The sequence below is a fragment of the Chrysoperla carnea genome, chromosome 2, assembly GCF_905475395.1.
Source record: "Chrysoperla carnea chromosome 2, inChrCarn1.1, whole genome shotgun sequence".
Taxonomy (NCBI): domain Eukaryota; kingdom Metazoa; phylum Arthropoda; class Insecta; order Neuroptera; family Chrysopidae; genus Chrysoperla; species Chrysoperla carnea.
The window spans coordinates 78,645,843-78,663,869 of record NC_058338.1 but is presented as its reverse complement, the minus strand read 5'-3'; the positions used below and the strand labels follow the sequence as shown (position 1 = coordinate 78,663,869).

The following is an 18,027-nucleotide window of genomic DNA, read 5'->3' as shown; positions in this document are numbered from 1 at the left end:
AAGGAGCAAATTGTATTCAAGTGAAACTTTGTAACATATAATTCCAAAATCACGTTATGTGGAAACAAAAGCAAGCATAAAAAGTTAAAAAAAAATTCAAGTAAAAAATGAAGTAACCGGGTTTGAAGACGAATATGACCAAAAAAAAAAGTTTTTTTTTTATTATTGCCAAATAAAAGGTACTTTTGCATCTAAATAGTCTTTTTAATCAATTTTGAGCATAATAATCCCTTCATTATATTTCGTCCAGAAATTTGATATAAACACTCCATTGTGCGTTACGGCGAGATGACTAAAGATATATGGTCGCGTTGGAATTACTCTAATATAGAGAAAGTCCGTTCAGATTTCGGAGTAATGATAACTGGAGAACAATGACGAATTCTGAATTATCAAAGCATTGCCCCGGTTGCCCTATTATAGTTTCGGAATTATTTATGATGTTACGCTCCACTCAAAATTTTCAACTTCATATCTGATTAAATCACAATTAATTGAATATAATATAAGCACGTGTTTTTTTTCATAAATTATGCAAATATGCTAAAAATTTGTATTAATAATATATATTATTTATTGCTTTTTATAAATTAGCTGGCTGTTTATTGTAAGTTTACCTTGTACTAGTTAAGAAAACAATGATAATGTACTTTTTGTAACCCCACATTACCCGTAATCTTATATTATCTTAAATATAATTTATGTAAAATTATTATTTATGTGTTCAAGGATTACACAAAAATTTAACAGAAAGGGATACACTTGTCCGGTCTAGATCAATAGTTTAACCCACACACTCCAAATATATTATCGTGTCAAATATTATTGCAAGGTTTTGCAAATTCACATAATATGTGCGTTGTTTTCTTTTCCGAATAATAAAATATGCAGTAATTAATGCTAATTAAATCGAAAGTATCTATCTAATTTATAAAACAACTAGCTGATTCCCGCCCGCTTCGATGGGCACACTAACCATTTGGATGTGAATCTATACTTCTTTTATTAAAGAAATGCTTAATTTTGATTTGATATTTATTGTAAATTTTTCAAATTTCAAATAGGAAAATATAGTGTCAGTCAGTGAATATACAGACTTCCACATCACCCATGAAGTACTGTGTATTGGGATGCGTTCCCGTTATTTATTGTGGTTCCCGTATTGATGTGGGATCCACAGTAGGCCTATACCACGAAAAATTGCCACCATAAAACTAAGGTTTATTCATTTTTTAAATCTATTAAATTAAATTTTGTAATCAATTATATTTTTACGTCCTTTATTTTTTATGTATGACAATTTTTATGAATAACAATTACATTTCCATTGGTCATCACATTTTTATTTCTCTTAATTTTAACGTTTAATAACATTTCATGAACATGAAACTCATAATAATGGATAAAGATATATAAACCGGTAATATACTTTTTATACCATGTATATATGAAATATACATAGTATTATAAGTTTAGTCCCAAGTTTGTAACGCCTAAAAATATTGATGCTACAAAAAAAAAATTGGTATAGGTGTTCATAAAATCACCTAATTAATCCATTTCCGGTTGTCCGTCCGTCCGTCCGTCCGGCCGTCCGTCTGTGGTCACGATTACTCAAAAACGAAAAGAGATATCAAGCTGAAATTTTTACAGCGTGCTTAGGACGTAAAAAGTGAGGTCAAGTTCGTAAATGAGCAACATGGGTCAATTGGGTCATGGGTCCGTAGTACCCATCTTGTAAACCGTTAGAGATAGAATAAAAGTTTAAATGTAAAAAATGTTCCTTACAAAAAAATAAACAACTTTTGTTTGAAACATTTTTTTGTAAACATCACTGTTTACCCACGAGGGCGTTAATTAGGTACAAATTTTATAGTATGTATTAATATAGGAATATCAAAGTGAATATCTTTTGTTATTTACATGACGTCAAAAAAAACAAACGATTGCGCATCAACACTTGCGCATTATATGAGTATATCAGTTAAATATGTCAGATATGTATGTATGTGAAATGTGACAGAGTTATCAACACTGCCTATACATGGTATTTCAACAATTAACTCAGTCAATTGTTTGTTTTCACTTGTTATATTTAAAAAACTTCTCTGTAAACAACATTCTTCGTACGTTTATCTGGTTTATCTTCACTGCGTAAGTCTACACCAACTAATTTTAAACGCCGACCTTGTGCTTGATAGTCATCGCAAAGTTACATTTTACTGGAAACTGCAAACGCTTAAATTCAAAATGATAGTCCGATGGAATCAGAGAGATTCTCGGAATGAATACACTTTCACCCTCATACGTTCCTGTAAAAATTGTTGCTTCGATAACGTTTCTTTGCATGGTTTTTATTCGTAGTCTGGTGCCATTACACAATTTTGGGGGATTTAAATTATGCAACAATATTATTGGTGCACCAATTTTTACTTGAAGAATATGAGGTGTTATTCTCAGTGGGTAGTGTGTGTAGAAACTCAACAGGATAGTTCACAGAATCTTCCATCTCATATTGATGACTGTATCTACAGACTTATATACTACAGAAAATCCGTTGGGATAAGAATTCCGTAAAATCCGTTCTTAGTGGAATCCGTTCTAAGTATGCGAAAGTTAATCGAACCGATAGTTTCGTAGATTTCGTGATGAATCAGTCAGTGGTAAATCGCTTATATATGTATAGATAAGTATTCTTAATTGGCAATAGGGTACTTTCGGTAGTGAAGAATAAATTATGAAATTTGTTGGAAGTGTTCAAAAGCGTTAATGAAATAACTTGATCTATTTACTACGGACCTGAACCCATGTTTGTAGCACCTATGTGCTATTTTAAAAGTAAGAATCAGCTCAAATAAAACACAACAGATGCGACTTTATGTTTTGGAAGCATGGCTTCAGCGAAAAATAATTTTTTTGCGTTTGAAAATAGGAAGAAAAAAAAATTTTGTTCTTTTTAACGAAACTTGCCACATATGGCCTCTAGCCTTGGGTAAAAGATATCGCTGGGTATAATCAAAGAAAATATACCTTATGAAGAAAAGAGTAAGATAAATCTATTGTATCTTTCGAATTGACATAAAAATTTGCCTGTTTGAGTTTAAAAAAAACTTTAAGATTTTTGGGAAACAAGAATTTTTCAGGGTTTCTGAAAATCAACGGAACAAAGAAACACTGTAAATTCCTTACGAAATTCTAAGGCGAAAAGTACGTTTTTTGACCAGATCGTTAGCGATTAAGTCTTTGTTAATTATCGTTTTTGATTTTGAGTTAATTATAATTTATTTCTCAGATTATTTAGTTTAACAATTACGCACAAATTTACGTTAAGAGTTCTAAAGTAAAAATTTAAACACTCATATACATATTTTCAACGGGAGCCAAAAAATGAGTTTCTTTTTACCTTGAAGACACAATTGGGAGATCACGTGCATATAACACGTACATTCATATCCAAATTAATTCTGAAATCAAATATTATTTGGGTGTGTTCAATCAGTGGCAATTTTGATATTTTCAGGGTTAATAAAAACTTAAGTTCATTATATAATTCCAAAAAAATTGTGTTATATTATCGATTAGATTGACGTCTAATTCAATGTAACTTTTGTAAGTTTCATTCACAAATTATAATTTTCTGGCTGAAGTGGCCAATAGAAGACGTGAAGAAAAACTAATTTAACTTTTCTGCCCGTGTAGTTAGAATTCTTCACTCGAAGTGATAAAAAAAAATTTAGTCAACATGCCTATTCCATCTTAAATCCGTTCAACCACACATACTACATACGAACAGGTCGAAAGTTAATTTTCCTATAAATTCAGTCAAGTTATCATTTCAGTAGAATCAAGTAAAATTTTCTTGCGACATATAATCAACTTTTTTTGCAAAGAATGTTCAAAATATGGTATAAAGCTAGAGGCGATCAACTTCTGGTTGAACAAATAATATAAAAACTAGTTAAAATTAATTAGATTCATAAAATAAATAGAAATTACACATAAAAACTTGTCAACAAAAAATAGTATGAGTAATGATAAAGTCATATGATTGAGCCGATCCATGTTTGTTTATTGTAAACATCAAGATATCATCACGATATAATAACAACGGTACCAGATCATGAGTGCATATCGAGCGAAATTTCCATGGTTTTTTCAATCAAGTAAAGACATATCTTATATCTTCTATCCTTGTCAAAAAGCGCTGCTTGTAAAAGATAAAATATATTTAACTTTCTAAGGTTGAATAGTTTTTTTGAAAACTGTCCGAAAAAAAAAGCAAATCGATGAAAAGGTCTATAATAGAGGTGTATGTTTAATAATAAAGAAACTTGAAGTTTTAATGGAAATTGATATTTTCGATTTTCGTGTTTGCCGTATATGTTAAAAGAAAGTTAATGAATATATAATAGGGTATGTGGGGGAAAAAGGAAGAAAGTTTGAAACTGCCCAAAGGGTTTAAAAATTGAGTACAATAATTGTACTAAAATAATTAAAAATAATAAATAATTATAAGGATGAATTTTTGTTGACTTCGAGTTGAGACATAGTTATTGAAATAAATATCACGATACTCGAAATAAAATTGTATATTAAGAAATTCTATTTAAAAAATACAATTTTATTTCGAGTATCGCGGTATTTATTTCAATTACAATAAATAATTCATTTTGTAATTAAAAATTGTTTTTTATAATCATTATAAAAAACAAAACTGTTCGAAGTCCGGGTTCGAGTCCTGGTTCGAGTGTATTTTTTTCAATTCTCTTTAATTAAGATTACTAGACAATATATTTGTCAATATGTATTTAGTTTACGCTGTATGAATCATATTTAAATACATCAATTATAATCGAGAGACCATGATTTAAATAAAAATATCGTATACATGATTAAAAGTATCGTATACATGAACAAAAACAAAATGTAATACTATTTTCAATCTTTTTGATAGTTGGATAACTCCATGAAAAAGGGCACCGCGATAAAATACATTGTATCGAAGACTCCTTATGGTGAAAATATCTTGATGTCGACAGTAAACATACTGAATTGACTGAATAGGGTATTATCGTTAGTCAAAAATAAATCATGAAATTTGAAAAAAGTTAAAATTTATGTAAAAATATACTTAAATATTCTGGTTTCGAGTCATAAAAGCACATTTATCTTTTAAAATATTAAAATTAAAAATCATAATTTTTAAACTGTATATCAAGTGACCTAAAAGGCTAAAACGCGGATAAGCCCTGCTGTGATGTCATAGCGGTATGAGTCATAGACCATCAGTTAGTTCAGTGTAGACAGCTGGGTATTATATATACATAGATAATAAATATTTATATTTATTATAATCAGATGTCTATGAATATATCTGTCAAATTTATTTGTGTTATTTCGTGTAATGATACCGATATTACGTCATCAAATTGGATGACCGCGTTTTTGACAGTTTAAAAAAGGTTTAAAATTTAATTTAAGTTTTTGACAAGAAAGCATGTGTATTTTTCCGAAATAAATTTTTGGTGGCTTTTTATTAGCAAAATCAACATTTTGAAGTACTTTTTCAAGAATACTGGAATACCCTATTACTGTTCACTTAATATCCTTCTTCTTCTATAAATGCTTAGAAGAATGTAAATATTAGATAATTTATTAATAGTTTTTTTGTTAAATTTTTAAAAAATAAAATATAAATGAAAGTGGTTTTTTTTTTATATGCATATTTATAACAATTAATTAATGACCTTTATAGAAGTCATTGATATGTACTTAGCTCATTGTGTCAATGACTACAAATGTAAACATACGGTATATTTAATTAATAATAAAAAAAAAAAAAAACAGATTAAAAACCTTCAAATATTCGCCCGCCTATAATTATCTCAAAATTAGTCATAAATAACATAAATAAAAGACAATGCATAGAGATAATGTTCGATCGGTTTGTAGTTCAAAAGTTCTCAAATCCAGAGGTGATACCTCGAAAATTTGCGTACAAACTTAAAAATAAACAAATTATTTGATTAAATTTTTAGATTTTCTATGAAATCGATTTGTGAAATCGCATATCTTCTAAGATATCAATTCTGGACAAAGTTTTACAAAGTATATATCCAAATTAAACTAATCTTTATACATTTTTTGGGTCAAAATTATCTTATGTGTGAAAAAACATTTTTTTTTTTCAATTTTCTTCAAGATTTGGTAAAAAAGCGTTTGAAAGAAACCGCAAAAATCGATGATAATTATTTGTTTTGGAATTGAATTGACTTTCAGCGGTATTTCGAGAAAAAAACTCATAAAATCGTTAAATGCATTTTTTGGTGACTTTTTAAGTGTATGTATCTAAAAAATAGAAAAATCTATTTTATTGTTGAATAGTTTCTATAGGAATTTATACTTTTTAGATTTCTCTGGCTTGGGGCTATTCAGTTCAAAATTATTTTGTAAATTCAAATGTTTTCAGGACCCTTGAAAACTGTACCTATCCCCGCCATCATAGCGAGATAAATTGCTTGTTGTTAAGTTTTAATTTCAAAAGCTTTTAATATAAGTTTCAAAACATCATACCCAAATGTTGAAACGGAAAATTAAATATATATTTTCAAGTAATTCGACTAATGATCCCTTATAAGAAATTTTTGATATTTAATTTATTTTATTTTATAAATAATATTATTTTATTGTATAAAAGAAGTATTATTTCATAAATAATACCTCTTTTATAGATATTTGATAACTAATATACATTTCGTTTGCTATCAATCTTCTCGTGGAAGCTTCTGTGAAATAACATTCACATACATAGATTAGATGTAGCACCGGAACCAATTAGGGCCCTCTTAACTTCCAAACGCAATAAATTCTCTGAATTAAATTTTTCAACAAATTGCCAAGAGTAAAATAATTACGAATTTACTGGTAATACAAAATTTTATAAATTTTTATATTTATGGCTTGGCTCTAGAACTGAAAAAACAATTTTTTTTTAAGTGGTGTTTATGTGCACTATACGTTTATGTGCCTGTAAACTCTCTAGCTGTCGCAATTTATGTCCGATTTGAATAATATTTGGTATGAAGAAGGGTTTTCTTAAGGTCAAGTTCGTTAATGAGAAAAATGGACTAATAAACAAGGGGTAAGGTGGGAGTGTGCGCAAAGTACAAAATTTTGAATTCTTTCAAAATAAAAAATATTTTTTATTTTTTTATCAGTTTTAATGATAAAAGTACTCTTGTGATTTTTTCTCTAGACGCTTAGTTTTCGAAATAAAAATTCTTAGAAAACTATAAATGAAATATTCGATTTTAAGAATAAAAAAGAAGTATTTGTCAATAATTAGTTTACGAATGTATGTAACATATTATATATCAAAATTAGTCGAACAGACCATGATGTAAATATTGTGTGCATGATTAAATGTGAACAACAAAAGTAATAATAATAAATAAGTGGATAAACAAAGTAAAAATTCATTGAGTTGAAAAAATTGCATTCGTGTCTAGAACTCGAATAGCCTAATTGGTAGGGCGCTTGACATGAATCCAAGAAGTCCGGGTTCGAGTCCTGGTTCGAGTGTATTTTTTTCAATTCTCTCTTTAATTAAGAAAAATGTTTTTTTTTCAATATCTGAGGGAATTAGCTTAGCTAACGTAGCTTCTGCGCTACGAATTTTTCCTTATTAAAAAGCGCTATTATTTGCTAGGACGTTTTTATTTGCGGGGTTATTTTATTCAGTCTCTTAAAAAAAATTTATCGTCTTAATTTGGTATTGAATAATTTAGTCAGAACGCATAAGCAATTGTGCTTCTTCAAGTGAAAACAATAAGCTTTCGAATAACTAATATTGGATTTCTTGCTAAATAATATTTGCATTCCGGACACATTTTTTCAATTCATAAAAATAACAGAGAATTTTTCCTACAAAGCGAGAATTATTGTAATTTTTTTTAGAATACTTATTCCCATATTTTTAAATTACATATACCCACTTTTATATACGTGTAAATACACAAATTAGAAAAACTTATGACTTATGAAAAAGCTATCTTCTTTTTAACCGACTTCAAACAAAAACGGAGGAGGTTATCAATTCGACTGTTTTTTTTTAATGTTTGTTACCTCAGAACTTTCGACTGGGTGAACCGATTTTGATGATTCTTTATCTATTTGAACGCTGGTGCTTCCCGTGTGGTCCTATTTCATTTTAGTCCAGCTATGAAAACGGCATTCATGAAAAAACCATAATAGTCATAAATTTGCATTAAGTATGCACGACAAGAGGACAAATAACTCAATTTCACGCCAACCGAAATCGATGATTCTTTTTTTAGTGACAAATTAGTTATTGTACTTCAGATTCACTAAAAATCACAAAATAAAAATAAAAAACTTTTAGCAAAAAGAAAACCGACTTCCAAAGAAAAACTTTTCCAAAACAAATTAATATGTACTAAAAAGTAAAAAAATAATGATAATATAATGTAGTTTAAATTATTGTTATTTTTGGAGTCGGTGTCAGCCAAGCTGGTGTAGCAAACTGTTTTGTCAGAGTTGTTTCCTTGGCTGACACCGACTCCAAAAATAACAATAATTTTAACTTCATTATATTAACGTTATTTTTTTACTTTTTAATGCATATTAATTTGTTTTGGAAAAGTTTTTCTTTTGAAGTAGATTTTCTTATTTTAAAAGTTTTTTTTTTTGTAATTGCTTAGATACAACAGAAATTGAATTTGAATGCAATTTATCCGTTCATGAATCTTTATTTTTACGTTCATTTTTTGAAAATAAACTAAAAATTTAGAAAAAATATGTTCTCGCCCATTTAAGGATTAAGTTTTTGGAGAATACATTCAATTTACGAAAAAATGTTTTCAATTAAAGATGTTTTCTTTTTTATAAGGAAAAAATTTCGAATATAGTGTTCTTCTATCTTTTATACGATAGATAAACGGTACACTTAGAAACAGCGCAATATCTGCAAGGAATGTTTTTGTAAATATTGAGTCCGTGAATGGTACATATACTGTGCCTGGAGGTGAAATTACATATTTCATAATAATATTATGATAATAATAATTTTTATAACACGTTTTGAAATAAATTTCTTTGTATATTAATAATAATAATTTATCATTTTTTTATTTTATTTTATTTTAAATATATAGATAATATTGATATTTATATAGATATTGAAAATAAATATAGTTAAAAATTTTATTTCCGCTTTAAATAGGTACATAAATTTTATGAAAATTAGACAAATAATTTTTTTCCGTAAATATGTATACTTTTTCTATAAATTTCCAAAAGCTAAACAAATTATTTTTTAGTTTAAAAAAAATGTAATTTAATTATCAAAATAAATCGATTTTGTAAATTCCAGAGTTCCTATTAAATTTTTAACTTCCCTGTGGGATAATTATTGTAATGGGTTCGATTTTGCCATATCTCCACGTTTCAAGGCCTTTAGAGTCGAATAGTATATGGTTTTTAAAAGGATGCCCGTGTGTGCACATGTATGTATATATGTATGTTTGGATTCAATTTTCTTCTCGCATATCTCGAGAACAAATTATGATATTGACAAGGGACCAGTTTCATTTAACGCATAATTATGTAACTTAGACCTGATTAGGGGTTGGACAAAATCGGTCAAGCCGTTTTTTGTACCGAATGAAAAATTGTGTAGGTAATTGTCACTATTATCACTTATCATTTATATAGTTTTAACGTCATGGGGAGTGCAGGGGCGAAGCTTCCGCTGGGGTTGCAAGTGGTAAAGTGGGGATCCACGGAAAAATGAAAACAAAATTTTTACAAAAAAAATTATAAATATTAAAGCATATGATATTTTTTTATCCTTTCCACTGCGACGTTAGTCGTTTGGACCTTTCGGGTCGCACCTAGACCGCTTTTTATTGATATGTATTTTCTTTTAGACAATTTTAAAAATTCAATACAATTATTAATTTTTGGGTTCTATCTTTATCAGCAAATTTAGTAAAAAGATATCAGGATCACAGAGCTCAATTTTCAAATCAAATAAAATGATAACGGACAAAGACGTACCCATGTGTTGGTACAAAAAGGGATAAAACAGGAATTTTTAGCTTATAAAAAGGAAATTCCGAAATTTTTGAAATTGCAATAATTTAACAGTATTTTAGTATATAAACATATATTCAGCCACTAAATTTATAGTATCTCTGTGTTACGTTTTTGACTTTACGTTGAAAGTTTTGCTTAAAATAAAAAAAAAAGCATTTGGCTTATTCTGAAAAGTATGTAGGTATATTTAAAACTTCTTAATAATGTACAGGGTAGCCAAAAATTTGGAATCACTATTTCTAGTTTTGGTTAACTACCCTTCTTTTTTTTATAAGTTGGCGAAATGTTACTAAGTAAAGTTACTCGCAATTAACAATTATGACTCTATACAAAATATTAAGAAGATCCGTGTACTTTAATTATAGCATCATTTTTTATTTCAACAAAAGCTCTAATTATAAAAAAAAAACGTAAGAAAGAAAATAATAATAAATCAATTAACATGTACTATCTGAGAGTGTATTTTTTTTGTGGACTAGTTTAGAAAATTAAAAATAAAATATATTTTCTCGGATAAACATTCACTAAGAATGGAATTATCAAAGTTGGAAAGATCTTCTTGATACAGTAGAATCTCGATAAGTTAAAGTCCAAGGGAAACAAAAAATATTTTAAGTTATAGAGGTTTTTAGTTATCAAGGGTCTATGTTATTGAATGCATCAGAAGGATGGGATGTTCTAAATTAGGGAATTCGGCATTTTTTTGTCTTTTACATTGAAGATTTCCTCCTGATTCTTGTTTCTTCAAGATTTCAGCTTCTTTTTTAATGATGAGAGACAATGTACTCTCATGTATTCCAAATTGAGCCGCAACTTCTTTCCTTTTCAATCCATTTTTCACTGCTTCTATAGCTTTTAATTTATCAGCGTAGGTGAGGGTTGTTAGTTTTCTTTTTGTACTCATTTTAAGACAGTTTTATCACACAGTAAGTAAAGCGATGTTTCCAGAACAACAATCAAAAAACTTATGATGCAAGTAAGTCGTTGTCACAAAGCTAACCACCGCAAAGCTTTGAAGAATTTAGATAAAGCAAACAATAGGTAATGTTATTGTTTACGTTAACAAGTAAAAACGTGCAAGCAATAAATATCGAAACCATTTGTTTTGACACTCTTTCAAAATGACTCATTCACACAATTTTATGTTATAGAGGTTGTGGAAACATTTCTTTTAGTTACTGAGGGCCTAACAGAAATTATTTATTTAAGTTATAGAGGTTGCGTATTTTAAGCTATAGAGGTTTTGGGCTCTGATGGGAAGGGAACGTAGTATTTTTTGAAGTAATTAAGGTTTTTATGTTACCGAGGTTTAACTTATCGAGATTCTACTGTATTTTGTATAGAGTCATATTTGTTAATTTCGAGTAACTTTTTTTTAGTAACATTTTGTCAATTTTTAAAAACAAAGGGTAGTTTACCCAAAAAAAAAAAATAGTGATACCAAATTTTTGGATACTTTATACATTATTTAGAAGTTTTAAATATTCCTACATACTTTTCATAATAAGCAAAACATCTTATACAGAATGACTTTTTTTCTTAAAATGCAAAATAAGAAAATTTACAAGTATAGTTATCTCTATCCGGTATATTACTGTTATGACAAAAAACATTTATACATGACGTGTTGAAGAAAAAAAAAATTTTAATACACATTTTCATATAAATTGTCAAAATGATAATTTTTTATTGTCAATCACAAAAGAAAAATTTATCAATTTATCATTTAATATTTCAAAGAAAGAATTCGAACAATGCTTTTGAAAAAATCATTTCATTAAAAATTATTTTATATAATTTTTAGTGAATTAATATAAAAATTGTATTAATTAATTTTAAGCTGTTCCATAACTTAAGTAGTCTAGCATCTAGGGCTGGCGGTTGAAGTTTAGTTTGAGTGGGTTGTAGATCGGATCCCGGGACAAGGAGAAGTCGATATACAAAACTCAGTGAACGATTGGAACGACAGGTACGAAAGGAATATAACCAACTTTTGTTTGAAACATTTTTTCGCAAACATCACTGTTTACCCTTGTGGGCGCAAATTAGGCGTAAATTGTATAGTATTTATTATATGGGAATATCAGATATGTATGTGTAACTTGATAGAGTAATCAACACTGTCTATGCATGGTATTTCAACAATTAACTCAATGAATTTTTTGTTTTCACTTGTTCGGGGATAAGGACTGGTTATAAGTAATAATTCTCAAGTCTAAAAATCTACCGATTTGGAAGACAGTTTTAGCATACGTATACATAGAGCGCAATAAACTTACTTGTATTTTAAATTACGCAATTTGTGATAAAACAATGTTAATATTAATTACTTTAAATTAATGTTGTAAACTAAAATTAAAGACCGTATAAGAATCAAGGCTACGGATGTTTATTTTACAAACAAATTTTTTTTTATTACGTTTCATTTTCCTCATCTATAACTTTTCTCTTATGTTTATTTAAATTTTGTAAGCGGCTCAAAAATATATATACAGAAAAGAAATCGCATTGAAGACGAAATTACTGGTCCAAATTATCGATTTTGAAGTGTTTAGCATGTTTAATAAAGTGCAATAAGATTAATATATTTGTAATATTCGAATCACTAAAATATATAGTCCATACTAGCTGACCCGGCAAACGTTGTTTTGCCATGTATATAATTTCTAGGAAACATTTTTTTAGTTCAATAAAAATAACTATCTACTATAAGTGTTCGGGGATGTACTTATATCCTTTACTCTATCGATTTTAAATTTGGATCTGTTGTAGGTATTCATATTCTACCCACCTAAGTACTTTTATTTTTCGAAAATCCAGTTGATTTTCCCAATTTTCATTGTTCACATCTAAATATTCTTCTTTATTCCACTATACGTGGATTTGAATAATGAAAATTGGGAAAATTAACAGGATTTTCGTAAAGTATAGGTATAATTTGCGCTTTCACGGGTAAATAGTGATGTTTACGAAAAAATGTTTCAAACAAAAGTTGTTTATTTTTTTATAAGGAACATTTTTTATATTTGTAGTTTTGTTCTATCTCTAACGGTTTACAAGACCCAACTGACCCATGAAGCTCATTTACGAACTCGACCTCACTTTTTATGTCCTGGGCACGCTAAAAAAATTTTTCTTGATATATTTTTTCGTTTTTGAGCTATCGTGTTGACAAACAGACGGACAGACATCCGAAAATGGACTAATTAGGTGATTTTATGAACACCTATACCGAATTTTGTTCGCAGCTTTAATATTTTTAAGCATTACAAACTTGAGACTAAATTTAGTATACCTTGGTATTTCATATACATGGTATAAAAATATATAAAAAATCCAGCCGTCTGGAAATCAACTTTTTCATGACGTTACCAAAATTCTGTTTTTTTTTAGCTCTTATATGACACCAAAAATACAATATATTTCATAAAATCCGCTCTTTTGTCATCACCATATAATTCAAATGAGAGTCATCAGACAGGAAATCACAAAAAATAAATAAATAAATAATTATTAATTTAGGCATTAAATAAATCGTTTATTTACTTTAGCCAACACTAACAATAAGTCAATAAATGTATATAGTGGTCCTTACATACCCAAATTAAATATAATTTGCTGACATGTCCAATTGTTTATTTCATTCATTAATTTAAAAAGTCTTACACACAAATATTTAGAAATACGGTGAAATTCCTTTATTATGACTCTAAATATACCAACTATAAAGATTCTATCATATAATTGTTCGATCACATTTTCATTCTAAAGGTCTAACTACGATCTGATATTTGCCATTCATTCGTTTTTACACTGATAGTAAAATAAATGAATGCTTTAACATCATAATAGCTGGTCAAAGTAATATCGACTGACGTATTCGCATGATTGTCAGGAAAAAACAAGTTTATTTTCATTGTCTGTGTAAGCAGTACCACCCATGCTATAAAATTTGCAATTTCTATAATGATTTTAAAATAAGTATTATGTCCAACAACAAGTTATACTCGAGTTTTGCAGGAACAAAAATATAATGGGAGATAATCCTGATGTCAAATTGGCCATATTACCCATAAAAATGTAAAACTAGGCTTGATACCATGACAAAATTTGAAAGTGAAATTAAAATTGATTGAAAAACGAAGAAGTTATAAACAGTCAAAGATTGCATTCAAAGATTTCCCATCTCCTTTTAACAAAACAAAGTTTTAATGTAATCTCTATGGCAATACCCACGTATGGCGTAACTCTTGGGTTCTTTGTTTAATTAGAACTTTAAAACAATTTTTAACCGACTTCAAACAAAAAAAGAAGGAGGTTATAATTTCGACTGTATTTTTTAGCCGACTTTAAACAAAAAAAGAGGAGGATATCAATTAATATGCACTAAAAAGTAAAAAATAACGATGGTATAATGTAGTTAAAATTATATTATCGTTATTTTTTACTTTTTAGTGCATATTAATTTGTTTTGGAAAATTTTTTCTTTTGAAGTCGGTTTTCTTTTTGTTAAAATTTTTTTAAAAATATAATTTTAAACGTTCATGTCTTGCATACTATTAAATATTTTTAAAAACCAATTTCACTTTTCTATTCGTGAAGTACGAATTCTTCATCTGTAGTAATAAAAAAATTTAGCCCGATCCCCTATTGCTAAACAATTGGAAATATGTAGCCTTGTTTTTTAATATATTTTTTTAATATCAAAAATAAAATTAAAAAATTTGATTTACTTTTGTTATAAAAATAGATTTCAAGGCTTTTTTATAACACAAAAGTTGTTTTAAGGTAGAAATAACTTAAAGACAGATGCGGTCAATAATGTCATATCAAGGTTCAAAATTTAAATAGAAAAATTTATAATATTATAATTTTTACACTTCCTTAATGAGAGAAATGCATGGAGAAAGGTTTTTAATTCCATTGAAAATATCTATTTCTCATGCTTGAATGACTGGTTGAAATATGAATGAAGGTTATTTCTTTGTACAGTAGAGTCTCGATAATTAGAACTAAATAGAAACCGAGAGTCGATTACTGGATTTGTTACGACTGGCATACTGGGTCTGTATTGAATAGTTCATTAAAAATAAAATAAAGCATTAAGTCGGACTGTACACACAGCATTAAACACATGTTAATGTGATACTAAAGTATTTTTAGAATTATGACAATGAATCTTATTAGTTGTATATACAAACAAACAATATTATTTTTGTGTATTTGGTAGATAATGTTGGGAAAGGAATGAAATAGAAAGTGTTCCGATTACTGGACGATTCTAATTAACGAGTGTTTCGATTATTGGGACTCTAGTGTATTTATAAATTTAAGAGCCCTTGATCGTTGATTATTTATAGAATTTTATAGGAAATAGAGCTAAGGAGGTCATTATCCGAACAGTTTATATATTCAATAGCCCTTGACGACTTCTTAAATTTGGCAGAAAATACAAAGGAACAAATTTTCAACTGTTTTATACAACTGATAAAATTTTACTTGTTTTGGATTACAATTGCCAAACAAAACTAGCAACTGAAAATAAATTTATTGTAACAGGTCTAAATTTATAGATACAGAGATCCTTAAACAAATTTAAAAAACAAAAAACGTTTAAACAATTGGGAATATTCATGAAATTTAAATTTGGTTCAAATATTTTTCTTCCGTAACTTTAATGACTGGACATTTTAACTAAACCATTATTTTAGTAATTAATATCTTTTTTATTACTTAAAAATAATTAATAAAAGTACAAATTCAGTGAGAGCATTTAAAAATTTCTAAAACGGAAATTCAAATTTTTATACGGACGTGACATCATAGCACGGGCTTGTCAAATTTGTTGACATACTGTATGATATTATAATTACTTACATTTTATATGGTATTTCATTAAATTATACTATTCTAGGGATTTTTCTTAGAAAACTTAATAATAATGAGTGTAAATTCTGTGTTGTAAATTCGTTTTTTTAAAGTGTAAATTATACATTGAACTGTCACCAATTGACAGATCACGTACTTATAGGTCATCAACAGAGAGCGCCAAAAGACTGCGTTTAAGCTATATTTCCTGTATAGTTTCATTGAAAACCATACGCTAGTTTTGATAGCGTATGCTAGTGTGAAAGCGTAACAAACAAACAAACAAACAAACAAACATGCTTACTTTCGCATTTATAATATATAGAGATTTGTGGTTTAAAAAAAGTTAATGCAACGTGAAAAACTGACTCGAGCAAAATACAATTTACTCGAGTTTTTCATTATGAATCATATACTGTTATATCTTACGATGAGTCATATGAAAAAAAATTAGCAAACAGTTCTAAACTGACTTTAACTACAATTCCTTTTAATAAATAAAATAATTTAATTGAACAATTTATAATAAATATAAATTCATCATATTTTATAAACTATCGCAGATGTTTGATGAGGTGGAGTAAAACGTGAGGGAATGGTTATTATAGGATCATGGACATTTAACGAACTATAAATTTAATAATTTTAATTTCTAATATAATTGAACTGTAATATCAAATAAATAAATAAAAACTGTATAAATCAATGGGGTATTATCAATAGTCAAAAATAAATCATGAAATTTGAAAAAAGTTAAAATTTATATAAAAATATACTTAAATATTCTGATTTCGAGTCATAAAAGCACATTTTCTATTCGTAAAGTGAGAATTCTTGATCAGAATTTCAGCATTCGTTTATGAGTTATCGTGGTGATAGATGGGAAACCGGAAATGGACTACTTAGGTGATTTTATGAACACCTATACCAAAATTTTGTTTGTAGCATTGATATTTCTAAGCGTTACAAACTTGGAGCTAAAATTAGTATACCAACAGCTTCTTATTCCAAAGATTGAATTGAAGAGGAATTGTACAATATTCACGTATGATAAGGGAAAAGAAAATGATTGCCAATTCAGAAATGTAAAATCGGTAAAAAATTCCTCAGAATATCTTTGTATTCTCCATTTTAAAATGTGACCAAAACCAATTAAATATTTTTATACTTTTTTTAAAATGTTTTTTTCATAATAATATAACCCAATCAAATCAGATTATATCCCTTCTTTAGTTGAATAGTATTAAATGAAATTTACTAATATCTACTGATTATAATTGGCTGCTGATTATCGAATGATAGTGAATGAACAAATTTATCAATTTTTGTCATACCTGTAGCGCCCAAATTAGACTAACTTTCTCCTTCGTCTTTATGAGCTTATTCTGTAGGACGACGATCTGCAGTCAATAAGAGAATACGGTGTACAGGGTATAAAAATGGCTCTGAAAAGTTCATCGAATAAATCACACAAGAAATTGCGTAGTGCAATACGATTTTTACATAAGAAATACACTAAATTAATATTCATTTTAAGGGCACGTAATTGAAAAAAAAAAATTCCAGAACATGGAATATATTTTAAAAAAAATACCTATCTGATAAAAATGTTTTTAATAAATATTGCTTATCGGAAATACCTATAATTACAAAAGTGAAAATTTGTTTAATATTATTTAAAGGTCGTTTGATAATCATAAATTTTTGCGTTATACATAGTACAATGTATTCTTAATTACGAAAGTATTCTTAATTACGAAAATTAAACAAAGAAAGTTTGTGGGTAACATTTTAGGTGATGTTACCCACAAATACGGGCTTTTGTAAAATCATAAATAAACCGTACAGATTTTAATTTTTCAACAAGTTTTCAAAAATTTGTTTCAAATAAGTAGCACTAATTGCAAAAAATCAGTTTAGTAATTTTCCCATCCAAATTTCAACACTCATGTTATTCATTAATACCCAAGTATTATTCAAGGAGATATGCAAGGATTGAATAATACAAGGGATTTCAATAAAACTTTATAAATACATTTTCTG

The 18,027-nt window shown here is 27.8% G+C and overlaps 1 protein-coding gene across 3 annotated transcripts in view; it reads right to left on the bottom strand.

The window, feature by feature from the left end:
• Nucleotides 1–18,027, bottom strand: part of LOC123293530 (synaptic vesicle glycoprotein 2C-like) — a 91,177-nt gene that overhangs the window by 12,166 nt on the left and 60,984 nt on the right. Inside the window, exons 1-2 of one of the 3 annotated variants that reach the window (XM_044874390.1) lie at nucleotides 15,873–15,883; nucleotides 1,609–1,613 (exon numbers count right to left, since the gene is read on the bottom strand). The exons of the other annotated variants lie outside the window; for them this stretch is intronic. The gene's annotated coding sequence lies outside the window, so the exon portion shown is untranslated. Of the gene's footprint in view, nucleotides 1–1,608; nucleotides 1,614–15,872; nucleotides 15,884–18,027 lie in introns of those variants that run through there. 3 annotated transcript variants of the gene reach the window in all.